The 20,580-nt window shown below is 39.9% G+C and overlaps 1 protein-coding gene across 2 annotated transcripts in view; it reads right to left on the reverse strand.

The window, feature by feature from the left end:
• The window catches only part of PRKAR2A (protein kinase cAMP-dependent type II regulatory subunit alpha), a 110,248-nt gene that overhangs the window by 59,433 nt on the left and 30,235 nt on the right, over positions 1-20,580 (reverse strand). The window lies entirely within an intron of this gene.

Below are 20,580 nucleotides of genomic sequence, written 5' to 3' on the forward strand. Positions count from 1 at the left end.
AAATTTTCTTCTTTAATAGTCTTTAAGGATAATCTCAAGATGTGCTAGATAACAGCATTTAAATTTTATTTTAAAATAATTTAATGAGCATTGCACTAAAATGAAAAATAAATTAACCATTCAGTTATACTCTCCCTCAATATGGGTGGGTTTTCTCCTGCCCTTGGTCAGTGTATTAATCAGAAAAATGTACCACAGGTCTTTAAGTTGGAAAAAAAAAAAAAACCACAAAATTTTTCTCTTTGCTAATTTTTTCTACTTTTCATTTATTATTCCTTATGTTTGATGGTTATCTAAATTCTCACTAATAAACCATATCATTTGAAGAAGGATTTTTTTTAGCTTCAAAGCTTAATCTGATTATTTTTATTAAAAAATAAAATATGCCTTCTCATCCTCCACAAAAACAGAAATTTGAGGATTAATGAAAAATAAATTGAAGATGGCTGATAGAGCCAAATTCAACTAATGTGAGGCCTCTGAAACAAAAACAGACTCAGGATGGAGGCAAATGCCCATTCATCATGATAAGACTAGAATTATCTTTTTGCATAGCATGGGGTCAAGGTCATGTTACTGGAACAAATAGGCAAAAATTCAAATGAAAACCCTAGCCATTACTGATATAAAGTACTTACAATAGTACATCACTACTTCCTCAACTAAAGAGTGCATTAGTCAAAATTAACCCTCCCATCAGTAAAGAAAGATGATAGATTCAGTTCAACAAATACAGGTAGGGTACCTAGTATGTGCCGTGCACTGTAGTAGACAATTTGGGAGATATCAGTGAACAAAACAAAGATTCCTGATTTCATGGAGCTTGCATTCTAGCTTGAGGGGTGTGACAGACTTTGCTTTGATCATTTGAAACACATGCTTGTCACTCAGGTTGACAGATGAAATGTACACCAAACCCTCAACTCAGGCCCCATGGGATTTCCATAAAGCTCCACTAAACATTACCATATAACCTAAAATCATAAAACACACAATAAAACAATTTAGCATGGTGCCATCAGGGGAAACCTCAAACAAAGGGTGAGATATCAAGAATACAGAACCAGGGGCCGGCCCCATGGCGTAGTGGTTAAGTGCGCGCGCTCTGCTGCTAGTGGCCCAGGTTTGGATCCTGGGCGCGCACCAACGCACCGCTTGTCAGGCCATGCTGTGGCGGCGTCCCGTATAAAGTGGAGGAAGGTAGGCACAGACGTTAGCCCAGGGCCAGTCTTCCTCACCAAGAAGTGGAGGATTGGCATGGATGTTAGCTCAGGGCTGATCTTCCTCACACACACAAAAAAAAGAATACAGAACTACTATAAAATAAGAACAGTACGTTTAAAACAATTAAAGACATAAAAGAAGGAATTAAAAGAATAAAGAAAAGAATAAGATACAACCAAAAACAAGAAGACTTGAAAAAAAATTGGAACTTCTATGAAAAAAAAAAAAACCCAGTCATTGAAATTAAAAACTATAATGCAAGGCACACTCTCTAAACATCTAAAACATCTAAAAATCTGGAAAATCTAAAAATGCTGGAAAAATCATTTTAAAATGTCACTACCAACAACCTACCACAACCATATTGATTTAAGTGTATAGATGTAGGGCCAGCCCTGGTGGTCTAGTGGCTAAGTTCGGCATGCTCCGCTTTGGCAGCCCAGGTTTGATTCCTGGGTGCGGACCTACACCACTCGTCTGTCAGTGGCCATGCTGTGACAGCAACCCACATACAAAAAGAGGAAGATTGGCAACAGATGTTAGCTCAGGGTGAATCTTCCTCAGCAAAAAGAGGAAAATTGGCAAGAGATGTTAGCTCATGGCGAATCTTCCTCAGCAAAAAATAAAAATAAAAAAACCCAAATGTATAGATGTAAATCACAAGGGAAAGTAGAAAATACCTTGAGGGCCAGCCCTGTGGCATCGCGGTTAAGTGCGCATGCTCTGCTGCTGGCGGCCCGGGTTCAGATCCTGGGCGCGCATCGATACACCTCTTGTCCGGCCATGCTGTGGCAGCATCCCATATAAAGCGGAGGAAGATGGGCACAGATGTTAGCCCAGGGCCAGCCTTCCTCAGCAAAAAGAGGAGGATTGGCATAGATGTTAGCTCAGGGCTGATCTTCCTCACCAAAAAAACAAAGAAGAAAAGAAAATACCTTGAGACAAGTGAAAACAAAACCACAATATACCAAAACTTATGGGATGCACTGAAAGCAGTGCTAAGAGGGAAATTTATAGTTGTAAATGCCTACATTTAAAAAGAAGAAAGATCTCAAATTAATAACCTAATTGTATATCTTAAGGAAGTAGGAGAAAAAGGAGCAAACTAGATTCAAAGCTAGCAGAAAGAGGAAAATTCAGAGTGGCGATAAACTATAAAATAGAGCATAGACAAATAATACAAAAATCAGTGAAACTAAAATTTGCTTCTTTGACTGACTAAGAAAAAAGAGAAGATTCAGGGCCAGCCCCACGGCTTAGCAGTTAAGTGCGCGCGCTCCACTACTGGCGGCCCCGGTTCGGATCCCAGGCACACACCGACGCAGCGCTTCTCCGGCCATGCTGAGGCCGCGTCCTACATACAGCAACTAGAAGGGTGTGCAACTATGACATACAACTATCTACTGGGGCTTTGGGGGAAAAGAGGAGGATTAGTATGGATGTTAGCTCAGGGCTGATCTTCCTCACAAAAAAAAAAAAAGAGAAGATTCACATTACTAAAATCAGAAATAAAAGTGGGAACATTACTACTGAATATACAGTAATAAAAAGGATTATAAGAGAACACTATAAAAAATAGTAATCCAACAAATTGGATAACCTAGAGGAAACAAATTCCTAGAAACACATAAACTTCCAAAGTGACTCAAGAAGAAATAGAAAAATCTCAACAGACCTATAACAAGTAAGGAGATGGAATTGGTAATAAAAACCTAACAAAGAAAAGCCCAGGACCAGATGTCTTCACTGGTAAATTCTACTAAATATTTAAAGAAATAACACCAACCCTTCTTAAACTCTTCCAAAAAATTGAAGAGGAGAGAAAACTTCCTAACTCATATGTTATAAGGCCAGCATTACCCTGATACGAAAGCCAATCAAAGACAGTAGGGGCTGGCCCGGTGGCACAAGCGGTTAAGTGCGCGCGCTCTGCTGCGGCGGCCCAGGGTTCGCCGGTTCAGATCCCGGGCGTGCACCTATGCACTGCTTGGCAAGCCATGCTGTGGCAGCGTCCCATATAAAGTGGAGGAAGATGGGCACGGATGTTAGCCCAGGGCCAGTCTTCCTCAGGAAAAAAAAAAAAAAAAAGGAGGAGTATTGGCAGACATTAGCACAGGGTTGATCTCCTCACACACACACAAAAAGACACTACAAGTAAAGAAAATATCCATTATGAATATAAACATAAAAATCCTCAAAAAAATACTAGCACACCAAATCCTGCAAGATGTTAAAGGGATTACACACCATGACCAGTGGTATTTATCCCAGGAATGTAATGGTGGTTCAACATAAGAATATCAAGCAATATACACCACATTAATAAAATGAAGGGAAAAAAACTATATGATCATCTCAATGATGCAGAAAAAGCATTTAACAAAACTCAATGCTCTTTCACGATTAAAAGAAAAAAATGAATAAACTGGGAATACAAGGAAACTTCCTCAACATGATAAAGGCATACATGAAAAACCCACAGCTAACACCATACTCAATGGTAAAAGACAAAGCTTTTTCCCTAAGATCAGGAGTGAGACAAGATGCCTGCTTTTCCACTTCTATGTAAATATATTACTGGAAGTTCTCGCCAAAACAATTAGGAAAGAAAAAGAAATAAAAGGCATCCAAATTGGAAAGGAAAAATTCAAATTATCTCTGTTTGCAGAATGACATGATCTTATATACAGAAAACCCTGAAGAATCCACAAAAAAAATTGTTAGACCTAATAAATGAATACAGCAAAGTTGCAGGATATAAAATTAACACCCCAAATTGTATTTCTATACAATTGCAATGAACCATCCAAAAAGGAAATTAAAAAAAAAAAACATCCATTCACAACAGCATCAAAAAGAATAAAATATTTAGGAATAAAGTTAACCAAGAACGTGAAAGATCTGTACACTAAAAACTACAAAACATTGTGGAGAGAATTAGATTAAAGAAGACCTAAATAGGGCCTGCCCCATGGCTTAGCAGTTAAGTGTGCGCGCTCCGCTGCTGGCGGCCCGGGTTCGGATCCCAGGCGCGCACCGACGCACCGCTTCTCCGGCCATGCTGAGGCCGTGTCCCACATACAGCAACTAGAAGGATGTGCAGCTATGACATACAACTATTTACTGGGGCTTTGGGGGGAAAAAAATAAACAAATAAAACCTTTAAAAAAAAAAAGAAGACCTAAATAATCTTCTCACCATGTACATGTATATCAAATCATCATGTTGTGCACTTTAAATATCTTACAATCTTATTTGTCAATTATACCTAAATAAAGCTGGAAAAAAAAAGACATAATAAATGGAAAGATATCCTATGCTGATGGACTGGAAGACTTAATATTGTTAAGATGACAACACTACCCAAAGCAATCTACAGATTCAATGCAATCCCTATCAAAATTCCAATAGTGTTTTTTACAGAATTAGAAAAACCCACCCTAAAATTCATACAGAATCTCAAGGGATCTCAAGCAGCCAAAATCATCTTGGAAAAAAAAGAACAAAGTTGGAGACTCATACTTCCTGATTTCAAAACTTACCACAAGCCACACTATAATCAAAACCGTGTGGTATTGGCATAGGGATAGACATACAGACCCATGGAATAGAGAACTCAGAAATAAACTCTCACATATATGGTGAATTGATTTTCAATAAAAGTGACAAGACCATTCAAGGGGGAAAGGACAATCTTTCAACAAATGGTGCTGGGAAAACTAGATCTCCACATGCAAAAAATAAAGTTGGACCTTTACCTTTCAACATACATAAAAATTAACTCATGAGCCAGCCTTGATAGCCTAGTGGTTAAAATTTGGCACTCTCTGCTTTGGCAGCCTGGGTTTGGTTCCCCGGGCACGGCACACCACCATTCGTCTGTCAGTAGCCATGTTGTGGCAGCGGCTCACACAGAGAACTAGAAGGACTTACAACTAGAATATATAACTATGTACTGGGGCTTTAGGGAGGGAAAAAAAAGAGAAAGAGGAAGACTAGCAACAGATGTTAGCTCAGGGCAAATCTTTCCCAGCAAAAAAAATTAACTCAAAATGGACTAAAGATGTAAAATTAAGAGCTAAAACTATAAAACTCTTAAAAGAAAACATAGGGGAAAATCTTTACAACACTGGATTTAGTAATGATTTCTCGGATATGATACCAAAAGCATATGCAAAAAAACCAAACAGTAGATAAATCGGACTACATCAAAATTTAAAACTTCTGTGTATCAAAAGAAAATCAACAGAGTGAAAAGGCAACCCATAGAATGGCAGAAAATATTTGTAAATAACATATCTATTACACCAATAAAGAAGTCCTACAACTCAACAACAAAAAAACAAACTGATTTTAAAATGGGCAAAGGACTTGAACAGACTTTTCCTCAAAGAAAATACACAAATGGCCAATAAGCACATGACAAGATTCTCAATATTACTAATCATTAGGGAAATGCAAATCAAAAACACAATAAGATACCACTTCAAACCCATTAGCATGGTTATTATTTAAAAAAAAAAAAAGAAAAGAAGTGTTGGCAAAGATGTGGAGAAACTGGAACCCTTGTGCACTGTCTGGGGGAATATAAAATGCTGCAGCTGCTGTGGAAAACAGTATGGTGGTTCCTCAAAAAATTAAAAATAGAATTACCATATGGTCCAACAATTCCACTTATGGGTATATATCCAAAAGAATTGAAAGCAGGGTCTGAAAGGGATAGCAGCATTATTCAGGATAGCCAAAAAGCGGAAGTAACTCAAGCGTCCATCAATGGATGAACAGATAAACAAAATGTGGTATACATATACAATGGGATATTTATTATTCAGCCTTTAAAAGGAAGGAAATTCTGACACTTGCTACAACATGGATGAATCTTGAAAATCTTATGCCAAGTTAAGTGAGTCAGTCACAAAAATACAAATACTGTATGATTCCACTTATATGAGGTACCTAGAGTAGTCAAATTCATAGAGAGAGAAAGTAGAATAATGGTCACCAGGGGTTAGGGGGAGGGAGGAGTTATTTAAATGGTACAGAGTTTCAATTATAAATAACTGGTACAGTTACTTAAATGGGTACAGAGTTTCAGTTTTGCAATATGTAAAGAGTTCTAGAGATAGAGAGTGATGATGCTTGCACAACACTGTGAATGTACTTAATGCCAATGAATTGTAACTTAAAAATGGTAAATTTTGTGTTCTATGTATTTGACCACAATTTAAAAATTTTAAAAATATATGTAAAGCAAAGATTGACATTACAATGTGTGTGTGTGTGTACACATGCGCATGTGCATATAAAGAGGAAGTGAGAGATAAAGGAAGCGTGGTGAAATGTTACCAAGTGGTCATTCTAGGACTCCACTGTTCTTACAACTTTTCAGTAGGGTTGAATTTTTTCTAACAAATATTTAAAAAATCAATCTAAATGTAGGTCATCAAATCAAATATGATAAAGTTTCATTTTTATTCTGTTGTCAAATCATGTTTTTATATAACTAATTCAAAGTAAATTAAATGCATGCATAGTTTTTTAAAAGTAAATTTAAACAATTTGTTGAAATTCACTAAATTTATTTTATAATATACTGATGTAAAATTTTAAAGTGCAAACTTAAAATTACTATTTTCATATACCATACAAAAAAGACAAAATTATTTTTTAAATTCCTAAACCATTCCCTGTTATTGTGAAAGAGTTCAAAAGTGTAAAAAAAAAAAAGTTGATTTGCAGTGGAAAATGCAATTAAAAACAAAAGAGACTTAAGGCATTTAGCTTGAATGAATGACTGAGTGGATGAAAAGGTAAACAAAATGGGTAATAACATGCTGCCTGATAAACCTATGTGTTGTTTAAGTTTTAAGTAGTACACGTCTTATAAGCTTTTATAGGGTCAGAAGAAACAGCTACAGTTGGAGTAAGACATAAGCCAAAGGCACACAGAGAATGCAATCAATGACTACAGCAGTCAAACAGATCATCTTTTTCTTTTTTTTATTTTTTTTTTGTGAGGAAGATCAACCCTGAGCTAACATCCATGTTAATCCTCCTCTTTTTTTGCTGAGGAAGACCGGCACTGAGCTAACATCTGTTGCCAATCGTCCTCCTTTTTTTTTTCTCCCCAAAGCCCCAGTAGATAGTTGTATGTCATAGTTGCACATCCTTCTAGTTGCCGTATGTGGGACACGGCCTCAGCGTGGCTGGAGAAGTGGTGCGTCGGTGCGCGCCCGGGATCCGAACCCACGTGGCCAGTAGCGGAGCGCGTGCACTCAACTGCTAAGCCACGGGGCCAGCTCCGAGGCCACCTTTTTCTAATTTCACCACTGCTTAGAGAGCTCAAAACAGAGCACATCAGACTTTATGTAGATAAGACAAAACATTCAACCAGCATATAACAAGTATGAGAAAATCTTCCAGCAGAAAACAATGCCTAAAATGTTCTTTTTCTACTATAAACAAATACTGATAAGGAATAGAAAGACTTGAAATTTAGGTTACCTCATCTGAAAATATATACCTCAAAAACATTAACAAGAGCAATATCAGTAGAAACTAAAATTCATCATTCCTGATGAAATGAACTCCTAACTGCTGACATGCCCCGAAAATTAAAACATGGTTCTTTGAGTAGGTAGAATATTAGATGCGAACATTAAGAACATGCTGGAGAATTCGAAAACATTTCCAAAAGTCTCTCCTATTTTAAATTCAAACGTGATATACAAGATAAAAAAAATCTTCACTATGAATGTAGCAGGAAATGGCATAAAAACATAGAGAACATAATCCAAGCACAACTAGGGGAGGGCAAGCTCAGAAGGACACAAGATTCCACAGCAGGTGAAAAGGCAAAGAGCAGGAACATTCAACTTAGAGTTGGGTTGGTAGGATGTTAGCAGCACCGACTGTGTACAGAGGCAGATGATGGGAACAGGGCATTGTTGAGGGCCTTGTGTTTGGGGGACTAGTATAACAAAGCCCAGCACAGTAAATCTCAACAGTGGAATACAAAGCAGCTGTTAGGGCAGGCCCATAAGAGTGGTTAATCACAAAGACGGGATTGCCAGGAAGGGCTGCCACCAGTGGGTGGCAGGTGTGCTAGGCCCCCATAGGCCAGGTGTACCTTGGGCAGATGAAATAGCCTGAGGAAAGCCCCAAAGGCAAGAAAGTTTTTAGGGGATTGTAAACATTCCAGAGTGCCTGGAAACACAGATGAGGGAGAAGCAGAGTGTCAGGGGAAGACCACTCAATGAGGCAAGAAAAACCCAAGAAAAGTGCTGGGCAACCCATTTAGGGTCCTGAGACCCAATCAGTAAACTAGAGGGCTCACTGTTGGCTCACAACTAAAAAAAAGAAAAGAAAAGAAAAGAAATCCACCATGATTTCATACATATAAATTCATTCTGCTTTCTCTGTGGGTCAAAAGAGGGAAAGAACGCTGCTATTCTTTCTTTACTTTTTCTCTCTTTCTGTCGAACCTTGTGTTGCTTAAACTAGGTACATGGTCATCCAAGTTTAAACAAAAGCTCCAATGGTGCGTCTGCTTTGGTATGGTAGTTTCTGCTAGTATATGTGAACCTGTGCTAATAATGAAGCCCACTTCATTGAGCCTTGTCTCTTGTCTGTCCAACATCTGATATTCATCTTCCCACTACCTACCTATGGAAAGACTCTTATCTGATCCTGCTAGGGCCACTAATTATATAATTCACATAGCTACTTCCCTCAAACACCAAGCTTCTCAAATGAGCTGTTCTGTGGGCTAATAATTCTTTTTTTTTCCTTTTTTATTGAAGTGTAATTGACATATAATATTATATTAGTTCCAAGTGTACAACATGGTGATTCAATATTTATATACATTACGAAATGCTCACCATGATAAGTCTAGTTAACTTGTCACCATACAAAGTTATTACAATATTATTGAATATATTCCCTATGCTGTACCATGACCACTCTTTTTTTGAGGCCTTTGCAACCTGCCTTCCAACTATTATTAAAATAGCTTTCTCTAAAATCACAATTTCCCTCTATATTGTTCTTCCATATTGACTAATTCCTCTATCCTTGACCTAAATAAAAATCACTCAATATTGGTTGGTGGCAAATACATATTCATTCATTGAACAAATTATTACTGAGCCCTTCAATGACAGGCACTGTGCTATCCAGCGGGGAAATAAAAGTGATTGAGATACGGCCCCACCCACAAAGATCTTAGAAGCTAGCTGAAGAGTGACCATAAATAATCATGTCATAGGGCCGGCCCTGTGGCTTGGCGGTTAAGTGCGTGCTCTCTGATGCTGGCGGCCCGGGTTCGGATCCCGGGCGCGCACCGACGCACCGCTTCTCCGGCCACGCTGAGGCCGTGTCCCACATACGGCAACTAGAAGGCTGTGCAACTATGACATACAACTATCTACTGGGGCTTTGGGGCGAAAATAAATAAATAAATCTTTAAAAAAAAAAAAAAAAAAAATCATGTCATAATCATAACAGTATGATATATACAACACAGGCGAGTACAGAGTGCTCTGTGAGCACATAGGAAGAGTGTCTAGAGAGAGCGAAGGAAGGTCCCAGGTCTACAGACAGGTCTAAGGTCTAAGCACGGTTGGGTTGGAAAGTGAGCAACCTTGTGATTTCAGGAAATGAAAGGAGTATGCTATGGCATGAACATGAGCAATGTGGGAAAAGAGCACAGAGATGAGGGTCAAGAGGTGAGCAAGAGCCACTTTGGAAGCCATCCTGGTAGAGCAATATTTAGAAGTAATAAACCAGTTATATCTATGTATTTTCTTTCTCCTCCAGCTGGGGGAGGAGAGCAGGAACAAAGATTAAAACACCTGATAAAGATTCCCTTGGAGATGACTGCAAAACCAGAACAGGAAGTCTGAAGAACAGCAACCAAAGCTTAAGGGGAGAGGAAGCATAAATTGGGAGAAAAGGAAGGAAAGAACTCTCCAACCAAGAGTGACAAGAAAGTCCTCCAGTATAGAATACCTGTCTCTCTTGTTCCACTGATTCTCCAATTGCAGGCTCTCTGCTTCCCGAACATCCTGGATAAATGGATAAGACCAGTGGAAAGAGGATGGGGGACTTGGACACCCCACACAAGGTAGAACCGAACAGAAACACTTGGAAATGTTCCCTGTAAGTGGACCAGCTGTGGACACAGCACTTCTGTTAAAATATGAAGGAACTAGAGCAAGGGGAGTCATCACAGTTTGGACAAAGATGACTTCAACTCTAACTGGTGGAGGAAAGTAGTGGCTTAGGTCAGGTGTGAGGAAAACAAACAGATTCCAGAGATGTACGGAAAATAAACTCTATACAGCTTAGTGACAGACTCAATGTTTACTCCACAAACATCAATCAAATAAAATTTTATCCCCACAATTATAAAAGGCAAAGTATTCAATACGGATATCATTCAATCTATAAATAAGGGTGCTGTCATAGATTGCAAAAATCACAAAATGTCAGAGTTGCAAAGTATCTATGAAGTCATCTGATCTGGCCATGGCAAGTAAGTTGCATCTCACATGGCAACTTGAACTGACGTCACTGGTCCACCTGAATCATCCTTGACTCCTTCCTTTCTTTCATTATTCACATCTACTTCATTAACAACTCCATCTGTTCTCCCTCCCACTTTATTTCTTGAATCAGTCTACCTTTCTCCATCTCCACTGTTATCCTAATCTGAAGTGCATCATTTCTTGCCTGGATGACTGCAACAGCCTCCAAACTTGTCTTCCCACTGCCAAACTTGCTCCATGTCAATCTATTCTCCACACAGTCACCACAGTGATCTTAAAATTTTGGAAGACAATTTGGCAGTTTCTGTCAAAATTTTAAATGTGAACTGCCTTTTACCTAGCAACAATTCCACTTCTAGGAATATATTCTAAACAAAATTCATATATATACACTCGTACACAAACACATTACATACACACTAGTATATATGTGTGTGTATATATACACACATATAATTACTATAGTATTGTAAGTAATAGCAAAAAAAAAGGAAATAAAAATTTTCTAGAAAAAGAAATTAAGGAAATATTGGTATAGCTAGAGTATAAACCTCTATGCAGCCATTAAAATGAATGCAATAGATCTATATGAACTGATAGGGAGACCTTCGAGATACATTATGTGAAAAAAGCATGAGCACAGTATGATATAATCCTAGTTTTCTAAAAATTTTGTCTTTAATCAAACTACTACATGTCACAAATTTAAAAGCCAAATAGTACTTAAGGCTATAACTGAGAAAACATCATCATCAACACATACAGCAGTCCTCTAATTCATCTCTCCTTACTCTCAATTCCTGTTCCCTGGAGATAACAACATCAACTCTTTTGGTTATTTCTCCTAAGATTTACTTTATATTTCCAAATATTCCAAAAATAACATAGTTACACTGCTATTTCTATTTTAATTTTAATTATCTTTTGACTTTCAACTCTAGAAAAGAGCAGAAATAGGCTTGCAGAGTAGCAAGATAGGATGACTTGGATCTCTGGGAACTTCATGAAGCTCCCTGTCCTACTGGCTCTGGACTACTGTACTTCAGGCCTCCTTTAAGTGCTGTTATTTTAGATTTTCTGCCACTCACAGACATACCTAATCCTAATCAATATAGAAGCAAAAGCAAATTTTATCAAGATGAAATAGAATGCTGGAAATTGTGGAGACAGAATAACAACATCTAACATTTATGTGCCAGGATCTGGCCTAGACATTTTATAGGTATTAAGTCTCTTAATTCTCACAAAAACCTTATGAGGTACTACTTAACAGATAAAGAATCTAAGGCAAGAAAGGTTAAATAACTCACTCTACTAACAAAGGTGGAATCAGACTGGGTGGCAGGCAGTCTTAGCTTCATAGCCCATGCTCTCAGCCACACAGGTAGTTGTGGAAAGATAACATCCAGAATCACCCCAGGGATTCTAGCACGGTAACCGGGTAACACTCACATCCATGCAACTTTGTGAAAGCACCTTCTTTCTTGAAATGCCTAAAATGTCTTTTAAAATGAAGTTAAAAGCCACCATCAAAAATTTGTATCTAGAATCCTGATTGAATAAATCTGAGACTAGCTCAGTTTATCAAATATTAGTACTTTCAAACTAATCAAAATTTATTGATGAACCAAGTCTAAAACTGTGTACTTTTCTAAGATCTGCATTAACAATTTTTAAAAATTGGGGTTTTTTTGTCATTTAAAATAAATTTAAGTACAAAGAGTGAGTAAATATAAAGAAAAATAAAAGTAAGTGTACTTGGCCATAGCTAAACCTCTCAGGGGGGCCTGGGGCTGCAATAGCTGGAGAGAGGAGGGCAAAAAATCCAGTTTTATTAAAATAGCTTTATTTTTCTTAAAGTAGTAGCTTTACTGAGATATAATTCACATACCATACAGTCTACCATTTTACGTATACAATTCTGGGTTTTTAGTATTTTCACAGAAATGTGCCTCCATCACTACAATCAATTTTATAACATTTTCGTCACCCCAAAAGAAACCCCATACCCATCAGCACTCACTCTCCATTTCCCCCAATCCCCTTAGCCTTAGGCAACCACAAATTTACTTTCTGTCTCTTTAGATTCGCCTGTTCTGGACATTTCATAAAAACAGAATAAAATATGTGGCCTTTTGTACCATCTATCTGTACTTCATTTCTTTTTGCTGCCAAATAATATTCCATTGTATGGATATACCACATTTTGTTTATTCATTCATCAGTTGGTGTATATTTGGGTTGTTTCCACTTTTTTGGCTAGCAAGAATAATGCTACTGTGGGGCTGGCCCCGTGGCCTAGTGGTTAAGTTCAGCGCGTTCTGCTTTGGCAGCCCCAGTTCGGTTCCCAGGCGCGGACCTACACCACTCTTGAGCAGCCATGCTGTAGCAGCAACCCACGCACAAAATAGAGGAAGACTGGCACAGATGTTAGCTCAGGCGACTCTTCCTCAGCAAAAAAAAAAAAAAAAGAAAGAAAGAAAAGAATAATGCTACCGTAAACATTCGTGGGTACACATTTTATGTGGATATGTTTTCATTTCTCTTAGGTATATATCTAGGAGTAGAATTGCTGGGTCCTACGGTAACTCTATGTTTAACCTATTGGGGAACTGCCAGACTGTTTTCCAAAGTTGCTGTACATTTTACATTCCCAACAGCAGTGTATAAGGGTTTCAATTTTTGAACATCCTGGACAACACTTGTTATTATCTGTTTTTTTAATTACAATAACAAGTGGGTGTTGTAGTATCTCATCATGGCTTTGATTTGCATTCCTAATGGCTGATATAAACTGTTTTATTTATTACTGCTAAAAATCCTTATTTTTGAAGAGCTAACAGGATTTTATTCACTATTATCTTAAAAAAATCATCTCTGCCTCTCTGTGACCTGACGTTGGAAAACAATTCTCAAGTCCGTGATCAGTAAGCCAGTCTGGATTTCACAATCATTGTTCTCTTGCTGGCCTTGGATCTTTGTTCTTCAAAGGATTATCTGTTATAATAACTGATAACAAGCAAGAAGTTGCTTTAACCATAAAGAATAACTAAAGTTAAAATTTTTTTTAATCTATTAGTGAAGACATCTGCATAGGTATATGTTAAATAAAGGCTTATTGTAGGCATATTCACTTGTCTTGAAAAATGTATTACATATCCAGTAGGATGAGATGTGACAAAAACCACCACCTAACAAGTAAACATAACTCACAATAATAAAAACCAGTAGTTTTTCAATTGATTCACAGCTTATGTCCTGCTACCATTTCTTTCCATTCCTTGATGGCTAGGGTTAATGTGCTAATGCCATTTATAACTCCAGAGCAAAATCTCAGATACAGGCAATTTTTAAGACCCACCTTATAAACCTGAAGCTCAACAGAGTCAGATTTGGTTCTACATGCCATTCTTAGTATAATGGTGATCTACCTCTGCGTCTATCTCCCTCTGTCCCACCATTCCAAAATACCTTTTTTTGTGTGTGTGAGGAAGATCAGCCCTCAGCTAACATCCGTGCTAATCCTCCTCTTTTTGCTGAGGAAGACCAGCTCTGAGCAAACATCTATTGCCAATCCTCCTCCTTTTTTTTTCCCTAAAGCCCCAGTAGATAGTTGTATGTCATAGTTGCACATCCTTCTAGTTGCTGTATGTGGGACGTGGCCTCAGCATGGCCGGAGAAGCGGTACATGCCCGGGGTCCGAACCCGGGCTGCCAGTAATGGAGCGCACGCTCTTAACCGCTAAGCCACAGGGCTGGCCCCCAAAATACTTTTAATGAAGATCAATGCTTAAGGAAACAGCTTTTGAAGTTTAAAAAAAAAAATCTAATAAAGGTTTAATCAGATAAAAGGTTCTTTAACTTATAACATTGGGCAGTTAAAGATTATGTGAAAGCAGAAAAGCACCTTATAGTACTTTTTATCTATCTTCTTTAATTTGTTCTGGCTAATCAAATACTCTATTAAGTGGAGTTTCTATATAATATCAACAAACATCATCCCTTAACACTAAAATCTCACTGGGTTGATACCAAACCTAATTGGTGACTAAGTGAAAAACTAAAATGAGGGGAAAGGACATCCAAGTTTTGGCCTGGATACCACCAAGATGGAGAATAAAGCAAGTTCTGAGGCTAGTGACACTGATCAAAAATGGAGTCAGACTACAGCAGATGTGCTCTTTTCACAGACATGCTCTACTTAACCTTTCTTCTTGAAAAATCTCATCCCCAATGACAAGCTTCATTTCTTTTTCATTTAATAGAAAATATTTACACAGAATCAGCTTTTTAAAAAATATTAACTATTTTATAACTGTTTCTACCACTTTTGTGGTTGATTTCATCTTACTTCTGTGGGGTGAAACTACAACACATTTAATGATCTAAGGAAGCCAACTCCAAAGGAAGCAGAACCCAAAGCAGGAAAAGTTGGGACATCTTTATTTTCTTCACTGTGTGGTTTATGAAACTGTATATTTTCCAGGAATTTCTACATCAAAACAACACATTGAATTCAGATAACTTCTTTAATCTGAAATAGACTTGCCTTTCCCATCCTGTGGGGCAAGGAGAGAGGTCTAAAAAGTAACAATGCAGACCACCTACAAAAACTAAGTAACATGAAAAAGATGGTAACTGTTTTCACAGTGAGACTGACTTTTTAAAAGATAAGAAATAAGCAGATGTTTCTTTTCTTTTTTTTTTTATTTTGAGGAAGATCAGCCCTGAGCTAACATCCATGCCAATCCTCTTTTTGCTGAGGAAGACCGGCCCTGAGCTAACATAAGCAGATGTTTCTAAGCTTCAGAGGTTAGCAAATCCAGAAACAAATTTTCTCAATGGCCCAGGCAGTTCGTTTGGTAAGGCATATGGAGCCATATGCTGGGTAATAAAGTTTTCTCCTGAGCAGAACTAGACACTGGATGTGGCTGGGCCTTGCTCCTCACTCCCTGGGAGGCTGGCTCACCATGTCTTGACATGAGTACAACCATGTTTGGCCGCTCCATTGACCTACAGCCACCAGCACAAAAAAGAAATACAGGGCTGCTTTCTGTGTGGTGGGAACTGGCCTTTTCCCGGGAACTGGCCTTTCTCCCACGGAGAGAGTTGCAAGTTGTAACATTTCAAGGCTCTTGGAGCGTCATGGCCCGGAATGGACTGGCCATCTGTGCCGGGCTAGGACGATAACCAAAGAGAACAATGCACGTACGCAACTACTGGGCTGGGCCATTAGCCAGGGGGCTCAGTGCACGTACGCCACTGATAACCATTTGTGCATGGGAACACTAAATGCTTGCTCTGCAAACTCTGTAATTGCTTACTCTGAAAATTACTGATGGTATAAAAACTGCTGGAAACTGAGCCTCAGAGAGAGTTCCACCTAGAGAGAGTTCCACCTAGAGAGAGTTCCACCTGTGGAAGAGACACCTTGCCCAGGACGTGTGATCCTTGCCCAGCCGCGTCGATTGACAGAGCTCTCCCGGCAGTGGGGCGTGGATGTTATGAGTAACTGATTTGATGTGAAGTAATTGATTTGATATGAAGTAATTGATTTGATGTGTTCTCTTTTCGGTTAACCTGGTGTTTCTCTTTCTGGTTGATTTGTGTCATTTCTCTTCAGCCGATGTGGGTATTTTCCCTTTCCAGTCGGGCTGATGTTTTTTCCCTCTTAATATTTGACCTATTTGGATCTGTTTGCAGACTGTCACCTTTACTATCCTCTATATAATAAAATATACCTTCAGTCCATTTGTTTGGAGTGGAAAGTGTCTTTTACGTCTCCGATCGAATCCCCGAACCTCTCATAACATAATTGGCGCTGTGAGCAGGATTCGATTAAGGAGATGCCTTTCCTATTCAAACGAAAGGTAACTGAAGCCAAGGTGGAAGGGATTCCAGGATGGGAGGACCCTCCCTTTTGCACTCTGGCTGGGGAGTGGGCTCATAGGTCAGGGTTATGTGAAGCTTGGGATGCTCGTCTGCGACAATTTGAACCGTTGGATGTGACCAAAGCTTTGCAGACGGTGGAAAGGAAAGAGAAAGATGATGTTTCTTTTTTGGCACGGCGAGGTTGGTGTTTGTTGACTGCTTATCGCCGGGCTATAGAAGATAAAAATAAGATACAGACAGAGAAGGCACTCTTGGAAACGGAATGTCGCCCGGCTGTAGAAGATAGGGATAAGATACAGACAGAGAAGGCACTCTTGGAAACGGAATGTCGCCGGGCTGTAGAAGATAGGGATAAGATACAGACAGAGAAGGCACTCTTGGAAACGGAATGTCGCCGGGCTGTAGAAGATAGGGATAAGATACAGACAGAGAAGGCACTCTTGGAAACGGAATGTCGCCGGGCTGTAGAAGATAGGGATAAGATACAGACAGAGAAGGCACTCTTGGAAACGGAATGTCGCCTGGCTGTAGAAGATAGGGATAAGATACAGACAGAGAAGGCACTCTTGGAAACGGAATATCGCCGGGCTATAGAAGATAGGAATAAGATACAGATAGAGAAGGCACTCTTGGAAAAAGAATATTCAGATTTACAGTTGCCTGAAGTCAAGGTGGAAGAAATTCCAGGATGGGAGGACCCTCCCTTTTGCACTCTGGCTGGGGAGTGGGCTCGTAGGTCAGGGCTATATGAAGCTTGGGATGCTCGTCTGCGACGATTTGAACCTTTGGATGTGACCAAAGCTTTGCAGACGGTGGAAAGGAAAACGAAAGATGATGTTTCCTTTTTGGCACGGCGGGGTTGGTGTTTGTTGACAGCTTATCGCCGGGCTATAGAAGATAGGGATAAGATACAGAAAGAGAAGGCACTCTCAGAAAAAGAAAATTTAGATTTGCAGTCTCGTTTGGCTATGATTCAATGTCAATATCTTGCACTGGGAGATCAGGCTCGTAACTACCAAGCTATAGCAGAAAAGGCTGCTGTAAGAGTTGCCAAATATAAATATAGAAAGAGGAGAGGAAAGGTAAATGAACGAAAAGTTCATATGGCCATAGCATCGGCCGGTCCTAAGTGGGACCCGGACACATGGGATGGTGATATCTGCGATGATGATTCTGAAACTGATTATGAGGAAGAGGAAAAACCGCCCAAACGCACAGAGGCACGTCCTCTTCGCCGGCGGCGGATGGAAATGGATGGTAATCATCCTGTAAGGAAAGATGTGATTGAGGATTTTAACCAGCAAGAAATTTCTGATATTTTAGCCCGGGCTACACAAAAGCCTGGAGAAGCCATCATAACCTGGCTTGTTCGCCTATATGAAATGGGCGCTACAGGAATTAATCTGGATGCAGGAGATGCTTTTAAATTTGTAATTTTGTCCAATGATCCAGTAATACGGGGAGCTTTCAGAGACTGGAGCATGAATGCTCACCCCCCAAATGATCGTGGACAAGACACTGATGGTATAAAAACTGCTGGAAACTGAGCCTCAGAGAGAGTTCCACCTAGAGAGAGTTCCACCTAGAGAGAGTTCCACCTATGGAAGGGACACCTTGCCCAGGACGTGTGATCCTTGCCCAGCCGCGTCGATTGACAGAGCTCTCCCGGCAGTGGGGCGTGAATATTATGAGTAACTGATTTGATGTGAAGTAATTGATTTGATATGAAGTAATTGATTTGATGTGTTCTCTTTTCGGTTAACCTGGTGTTTCTCTTTCTGGTTGATTTGTGTCATTTCTCTTCAGCCGATGTGGGTATTTTCCCTTTCCAGTCGGGCTGATGTTTTTTCCCTCTTAATATTTGACCTATTTGGATCTGTTTGCAGACTGTCACCTTTACTATCCTCTATATAATAAAATATACCTTCAGTCCATTTGTTTGGAGTGGAAAGTGTCTTTTACGTCTCCGATCGAATCCCCGAACCTCTCATAACACACCATCACCCTCTGTCCCTTCCTCAGACCTCCCTCACACCTGGCACTGCTGAATAGCCCTACGTTCTTGAAATTCTCCTTTCCACTGGCTTGGCCAAAACTTTGTCCATTTCTTCTCCTACCTTTCTAGTTTTTTCTTATTTTCTTTCACTGGTACTCTCTCTCACTGCTGCCCTCCATGTTGAAAAGACCCAGGCTTCCTTCTTGAGCCATCTTCTCTGTACAACCTTTGTTAGCAATCTCATGCTGCTACTACACACACACACGCACACACACACCTCAAATCTGTTTCTATATTCCTACCTTGTTCTTGAGCTCCAGACTTCTATTTCTTGTTGCCTCTGGAGGTATGCACGTGAATGGCCGAGACCAAATCTGTGCTAGGTCTCGCTGTCACCATCACCATCAAAGTCTGTTTGTACCTCCTCCCTCTGCCTCACCACTCACCACATCGCCCTTCACACACATACACACACACACACACACACACACACACACACTCAACTGGGTATCAAGACTTGTTAAGTCTACTCCTGAAATCTGTGTCCACTCTCTATGCCTCCTCTAGCTGCCACTTTAAAAGAACACCCCCAGCAAGCACCCCAGGTCCCTTCCATGCAGCTCCAGACAATCTTCCAAATACAAACCACCAACCACATCATTCCCCCAATGAATAAAATTTATCTCTGATAGCTTGCCATTGCCTCTGGATAAGGTCCAAAGTATTTCTTTCAAGGACTTTTCACAATCTGACTTTCATTTCACTTTCCTAATCTTAATGCCTGCCACTTCCTTCCTCACCAAGCTACAGCTCTTGTATTCTGAGATTTCTCTGCCTCTGCTGCTCCTTTAACCTGGTCTACAAAATATTCCTGTCTTTTTTTGCCTGGCAAACAGCACTTGCTTTGTTGGTCTTTGTCTCCAGGCAGAACGGGAGCTTCTCAAAAGCAGGGGACATGTTCGCATCATGTTGGAATCTCTAACAACTAGTACAGTGGCCTGACACACAGTAGGCACACAGATGTTTGAGCTGGCGTGGGCAGTGTGTTGCTGATGTCCTAGACCAATATTTCTCAAACTTTTCTGGACAGTAAAAAACACATTTAATGTATAGAAATAGAAAGTAGAATGGTGGTTATCAGAAGCTGGGAGGAGAGCCAGCCCCGGTGGCCTAGTGGTTAAGTTCAGCGTGCTCCATTTCAGCAGCCTGGGTTTGGTTCTCTGGCATGGACCTACACCACTCATCTGTCAGCGGCCATGCTATGGCAGGGGCTCACATATAAAAAGAGGAAGATTCGGCCGGCCCCATGGCTTAGTGGTTAAGTGCGCGCGCTCTGCTACTGGTGGCCTGGGTTCAGATCCCGAGTGCGCACCGACGCACGGCTCCTCTAGCCATGCTGAGGCCACATCCCACATACAGCAACTAGAAGGGTGTGCAACTATGACATACAACTATCTACTGGGGCCCTGGGGAAAAAAAAGGAGGAGTATTGGCAATGGATGTTAGTTCAGAGCCGGTCTTCCTCAGCAAAAAAAAGAGGAGAATTAGCACGGATGTTAGCTCAGGACTGATCTTCCTCACAAAAAAAATAAATAAATAAAATAAAAAAATAAAAAGAGGAAGATTGGCAGTGGATTTTAGTTCAGCTGACGCAAATCTTCCTCAGCAAAAAAATAAAAGGATGGGCCAGTCCGTTGGCATAGCGGTTAAGTTCACGCGCTCCGCTTTGGCCGCCCGGGTTTCACAGGTTCAGATCCTGGGCACGGACCAACACACCGCTTGTCAAGCCATGCTATGGTGGCACCCATATAAAGTAGAGGAAGATGAGCATGGATGTTAGGCCAGGGCCAATCTTCCTCAGCAGAAAGAGGAGGATTGGCAATGGATGCTAGCTCAGGGCTAATCTTATTCACACACA

Source organism: Ceratotherium simum, chromosome 5 (genome assembly GCF_057802395.1).
Source record: "Ceratotherium simum simum isolate JZ-2026a chromosome 5, ASM5780239v1, whole genome shotgun sequence".
Lineage (NCBI taxonomy): Eukaryota > Metazoa > Chordata > Mammalia > Perissodactyla > Rhinocerotidae > Ceratotherium > Ceratotherium simum.